The 6000-nt window shown below is 47.0% G+C and overlaps 1 protein-coding gene across 2 annotated transcripts in view; it reads left to right on the top strand.

Moving 5' to 3' along the window:
• Positions 1-274: 274 nt before the first annotated feature.
• MTIF3 (mitochondrial translational initiation factor 3) overlaps positions 275-6000 on the top strand; it is a 17370-nt gene continuing 11644 nt past the window's right edge. The window contains exon 1 of one of the 2 annotated variants that reach the window (XM_030308241.1): positions 275-367. The gene's annotated coding sequence lies outside the window, so the exon portion shown is untranslated. The other variant, XM_030308248.1, reaches the window with a different exon arrangement.

The raw sequence follows: 6000 nt of genomic DNA, 5'->3' as shown, positions 1-6000 counted from the left end.
TCTCCGGATCTGTTTCCCGGGACCCAGCGCTCGGGAACCTAAGACGGTCTTTTATTTCCCGGATCTGTTTGCTCACCTGCAAACCGGGGGCAGTGCTCCTTAAATCACGGTAACTATAAGAACACTGACGAAATATTTTAGTCAACGTTAAAGTAAAAGAGAGGAGGCGCAGGAACCGCCCCTCGCCCTCCGCACTTTCTGTCGGAGGACCTCTGCCCGCCGGCTGGAAGGCGCTCCTCCCTACGTCACCTTTCCTTTAAAAGACGCGGGCCGAAGCCCCGCCCACTACGGAGGGCGAAGAGGGCCTCCCCGCGAGGGCCGTTCCCCGGCTTCTTCCGCCAGACCTACAATCGTCGGCGCGGCACAGGTACAGCTAAAGGCCAGGGGCGCCGAGTGGGTGAGGAGACCTGTGGCAGGAGGGTTTGGGCTTCGGCACAGACCTGCGGAAGGAGCGGCCTCGCGCTCGGCCGTGTCCCTGAAAGGTCAGTGCCGCCCTAGCCGCCGAGCGGAGCGCGGAGGGGCGCCGCAGGCCCTGCCGCGGGGCCGGGGATCCGGCCGGCCTCTAGGGCCGTCTTTGGGACCGGGACGCCGCCTGCGCTCGGAAACCGCGGAACCGAGGCTGGACGCCGGCCTCCTCCCGCTCCCCTGGGCGGCCCGCCCCGCCATCGGGGCGCACGTACGGGCACGCACGCACGCCCCACGTCCCCACGCCCCTTCTCTGGCAGAGGCGCGCCGAGAGACCCCCCCTCCCCGGCCCCCCGCTTCCCTGCGTGGGCGTGGCCGCAGCCGAAACACTTGACCGCCGTCCGTTCTGCGGAAGCGCTCCGCGTCCTGTACTGTAGTCCCTGGCTTCGGCCACATGCCTTTTCTACAACCCGTAGCCTCCGGAGGAGGCCGTGGCGGGGAGGGTTACTGAGCGATTGAGGGATCTCCGTTTTCCCTACTTACTGTTTAATAGGCTCCGTGGCTTAAGACTCTTGAAAGAAGTAAATAGCTTTCCGACTTGAAAAGCCTCAGTTCTACGTTCGTGGAAGGCCTCCGTCTAAGTACAGGGAGTGGAGGAGAGTCTGTAAAGTCAACGACTGTTTCTTGTGCCGCGGACGATACAGTAAAAGATAACTGAGATTCGTTCCCAGCCTCCGAGAACTTGCCGTCTAGTAAAGGAGAGAAACGGCAGTAAGAAAATCACAAAATTGTAATTGCGATAAGGGTCATAAAGAACAGATAAACTATACTGTACAAGCACTTGATGTTGAGCTCCACAAACAGATGAGGGAGCAGGGAGAGTAGTGGCTGATGGGAGTAGTTTGGAAGGTAATCCGAAGAATGCCCAGAGAAAGGGAGCATTGAGCAATGATCTGGCGTTTCCTAAGCTTAAGGGAAGAGCATTTCAACCCTGCACCGCCAGTGTTGTTTAGACAAGGAAGAAGTTTGGTGTAGAACGATGCTAGAGACGTGGCAAGAGCCTTTGGCCTCATGAACGATGTTGGCCTGTAATTTGGGGCGGTTTTGAGGTGAGGAGGGCGTGGGGTGTGGTGAGAGCAACGCAGAGACGGGAAGGGATTGCAGGGTTCGAGTGTGTAGTTAGGAGACTGGTGGGAATCCAGACAAGAGATGTCCAAGTTCAAGACGTCTTGAACTAGATTGGTGGCAGTGGCTATGGAGAGAAGTGGATGGATTTTGAGTGGTGGTAGGAAGTAAAATTTGTGAGACTTGGTGTTGGGTTAGCTAGGAGAGTGAGGGAGAGCAAAAACGGAAACGATGTGGCTCTGGGTGGAGTGTGATGCTGGTCCCTGAGATGACGGTTGTGGAAGAGGAAATGACCGTGTAGAGGATTCATGTACAGGAATAAGTCCGCCGTTAATGTTGAGTCTGTAGCTCTGAATTTAAAGCTTAAAAAAAAAAAAAAAGTTTCCTGGATGGTTGGTTATTAAGCTATTACAGTAAAATAACTAAAATATAAAATAAATGAAAAATGTCGTAGCTAAAGAAATGTGGTTAAGAAATTGGCCAGAGACGTGTGTTGGCTTTTTCCAGTGTTGCAAATCAACGTTCTAGCTCTTACAAAGCCAACCTGAGTATGGAGAGTACTTTGTTCTCCTTATGGAAGAGCAAAACCAGGGCCAAGGGACAGCAGCGGGCAAGCTCAGTGACCATGCTTCAGTCCTCCGGGATTAAAGCTGTACAACTCAAACCCGTTGGAATGGGGCAGATGGATAGTTGGCAGGTCGACAGGCAGAAGCAAGGACTTTGTGAAACTCCTGTGAGAGGTGTGAGAGGCTTCTTAAAGCCCTAGGGATTGGCGAAGTTAATTTCACAAATACTTAGTTCACTAGACTCTATGTAACTTTGATCCAACCTCTCTGGAAATAACATCAGTAAATACGAGCTTGTGAATATCGGCAAAATCAGAAAGAAAAGCAGTGAGGGTGCAAGCAATTTAATCTCTTACAGGACAGGATCATAACCTGTATCGTATCCACATATCATAACCACATATTTAAATCATTTTCCGAGAAGGTTCGTGACAGTACCTCCTGAAGAGATACCACCAAAAGTAATGCAGAATAATCTATCAAGGGGAATGCAGCTGTCCTTCGGAGCAGTAATGACTTGGCCACTTTTTTTTTTCTTGTATATGACTAGCAACCTTCCTCATAATAGCCCCAAACTAGGAACGGTCTAAATGTTCCTCAACAGAAAACTGGGTTTAAAATCTGGAGTATATTCATACACTGGGACAATCCTCTGAAATAAAAAGGAACAAACTGATGATACTTGCAACAACACAGCTGAGTCCCCAAAACATGCTGAGATGCCTTTCAGCAAAGAGTACATACTGCGTGGTTCCATTTATTTGAAATCTTAGGACAGACTGGTGGAAAAATATGAGGACAGTCTTTGCCCCTGGCTGGGGACGGAGACTGACTTGGAAGAAGCATGAGAGAACTTTCTGGGATGATGGTAGTATTCTACACGTTGGCAGGAGTTTTGGTTCCAGAGATGTTTGTACTTGTCAAAACCGATTAAAAGATACAGTTAATGTTTGTACATGTCATTGTATGTAAATTTTGCCCCAGAGTGAAAGGAATCGTAAACAAATAGTGAACGCTAGTTCATGGTGTGCATGCAGAAGTATTTGAGGATGAAGTGTACCAGTGTCTGCAATCTACTTTGAAATGTATCCAAACACAAAGGGATGGAAGAAGGAATAAATAGATAAATAAAACAAGGATAGCAACATGTAGCATCTAGATGAATGGGTATTGGGTGTTCACTGTATAGTCTTTCAACTTTTCTGTATGTTTAAACATTTTCATAATAAAAATGGGAAGAAACTAGTCCTCAAAGAATATTGTTCATTTTAAACAACTGCAGACCAACGTGAAAAGATAACGCAGCCCTAAGCTCACCAGAAATACACAGCGTATGGAAGTAGCCACATGTTTATTTCATAGTAGCCACATGTTTATTTCATAATGTCCCGCTTTACGGCTTAATATTTAGAATCATTTCAATTTCTTATGGAAGATGTGGGTCAAACACTAAAGCTACTCCGTGTTGTGTGCATTTGGAATAATGCAGCTGTCATTTTTCTCCCATGGTCCCAGGCAGGTTAGTGCTGGTGTTGAAGAGATCCAAGCAGTGGAGAGAGGACCTAAATTAGTAGGGGTGAAGGGGTTTGAGGGCACTTGTCAGTTTATCCTCCAGTGCTTGCAGGATACATTTTGGGCGATCCAGTCTCAAGTAAATAAGGAATAAAAAAAAAAAAAAGAAATTATATGGTTGTTTTTTTTCCCCCTAGAGGTAGAGTTAGCTACCGAATTAAAAACTACAGCTAGATGCAGATTCCCCCAGTTTAGGATGATCTTAGTAAGGTCTGAGTTACCATGAGACCAGAAATGGATACCCATACTATAAAATTGTGTGATTTAAGTAAACGACTTTAAGATAATTGGCTTTTTTCTTTTTTTAATTTTTTTTTCAACGTTTTTTATTTATTTTTGGGACAGAGAGAGACAGAGCATGAACGGGGGAGGGACAGAGAGGGAGACACAGAATCGGAAACAGGCTCCAGGCTCTGAGCCATCAGCCCAGAGCCCCGACGTGGGGCTCGAACTCACGGACCGCGAGATCGTGACCTGGCTGAAGTCGGACACTTAACCGACTGCACCACCCGGGCGCCCCTAAGATAATTGGCTTTTAAAATAGTTTTGGATGTCTCAGAAGGGATAGCTGTGGCAGAAAGTAACCAAATGCACCGATATTGTCATGAGAATGTAAGCATTTCTATTTCGATTTAGACCACTGGCTCATTCAGCCTACTGTTTGTTTGACAGAGTATCGGAGACATTGAATCAGAGAAATCTTATGAGAGAGCAAGGCTTCCTATTTTACGTCCACCTTGAAAGGGTTCTTAACCTTTGTTCTCATAACCCCAGACATCCTATAGCTTAAACTATTTGAACCCACTTAACATTATCGTGTTTTATTCTTGGGGCACCTGGATGGCTCAGTGTGTTCAGTGTCCAACTCCTGATTTCAGCTCGGGTTGTGATCTCAAGGTTCATGAGTTGGAGCCCCGCGTGGGGCTCTGTGCTAACAGTACAGAGCCTGGTTTCGGATTCTCTGTCTCTCCCCCTCTCTCTGCCCCTCCCCTGCTTGCACTCTCTGTCTCTCTCAAAATAAATAAATAAACTTCAAAAAAAAAAAAATAATGTTTTATTACTTATTTCCTTATGTCATCTTGTTTTGAGGGGGTCCTGACCCAGCGGGTGTTTGTTTGTTTTTTGCGGAGGAAGGGCAGAGAAAGGGAGACACAGAATCAGAAGCAGGCTCCAGGCTCCGAGCTGTCAGCACAGAGCCCGACGTGGGGCTCGAACTCACGAGCCGTGAGATCACGACCTGAGCTGAAGTTGGCTGCTTAACTGACTGAGCCACCCAGGCGCCCCTGACCCAGGGGTTCTTAACAAGAGAGGAAAAAGGAAACACCTCGTGTGTTGAAAAAGCATCCCCAGATGATGCTGGTAGGCCTCTGGTTTCTGAGAAACACTGCTCCAAAACATGTTAACTTTTAATCAGTTAGCATCGTACAAGTTCTACTTCAGACTGAAACCATCTCCATTTACGACGGTGGGACACTTTCAGGCTGCTTTGATGAAAACTAGATGGGGAAATAAAGGCGATCTGCATTATTAAAAACTTCAGACTTTTAAATCTGTTAAGTCTCTAGACATAGGCTTCATTTAGATACAGCACTGAAACTAATGAAGAGAACATTTTTTAAAGGTGCGTAAAGCCAGAGTGCCAGCTTATTAAATTATAGTGAAATCTATAGCCTGTTTAGACTGGAACAGTCATAATTGCATGACTAGTGGACTTTTTCCTTCCCGTGGACAGTTGCTTCTCTTCTAAAAACTTTCTTTAAAAATTTTTAATGTTTATTTATTTGAGAGAGAGAGAGAGAAAGAGAGAATTAGCGGGGGAGGGTCAGAGAGAGAGGGAGACACAGAATCCGAAGCAGGCTCCAGGCTCTAAGCTGTCAGCACAGAGCCCGACGCGGGGCTCGAACTCACAAGCTGTGAGATCATGACCTGAGCTGAAGTCGGACACTTAACCGACTGAGCCACCCAGGTGCCCCTAAAAACTTTTTAATTATGAACAAAATTATACAGAGAAGTTGTAAGACTGGTAACAGAACACCCGTGTAACCATAACGTAGATTCAGCAAGTGTTGCCATACTGCACGTATATTTTCCGCCACATCCTCTCAGAGTAAGTGGCAGATGTCGCAGTCCTCTACCCCGCAAACAACCAAGTCCCCTCCCAAGAATGGCATTGTCCCTGAGACCATGCACAGGACTTCTCTGGTAGCATCTGGTCCATCACGAATCTCGTCCATATCCAGCTTGTCCCCTGTATCTCTCTTTTTTTCTTTTATAATTTATTCTCAGATTGGTTTCCATACAACACCCAGGGCTCATCCCAACAGGTGCCCTC

Source organism: Lynx canadensis, chromosome A1, assembly GCF_007474595.2.
Source record: "Lynx canadensis isolate LIC74 chromosome A1, mLynCan4.pri.v2, whole genome shotgun sequence".
Classification (NCBI taxonomy): Eukaryota; Metazoa; Chordata; class Mammalia; order Carnivora; family Felidae; genus Lynx; species Lynx canadensis.
Note: the sequence above shows the minus strand (reverse complement) of the source record. Positions and strands in the feature narration are given on the sequence as shown.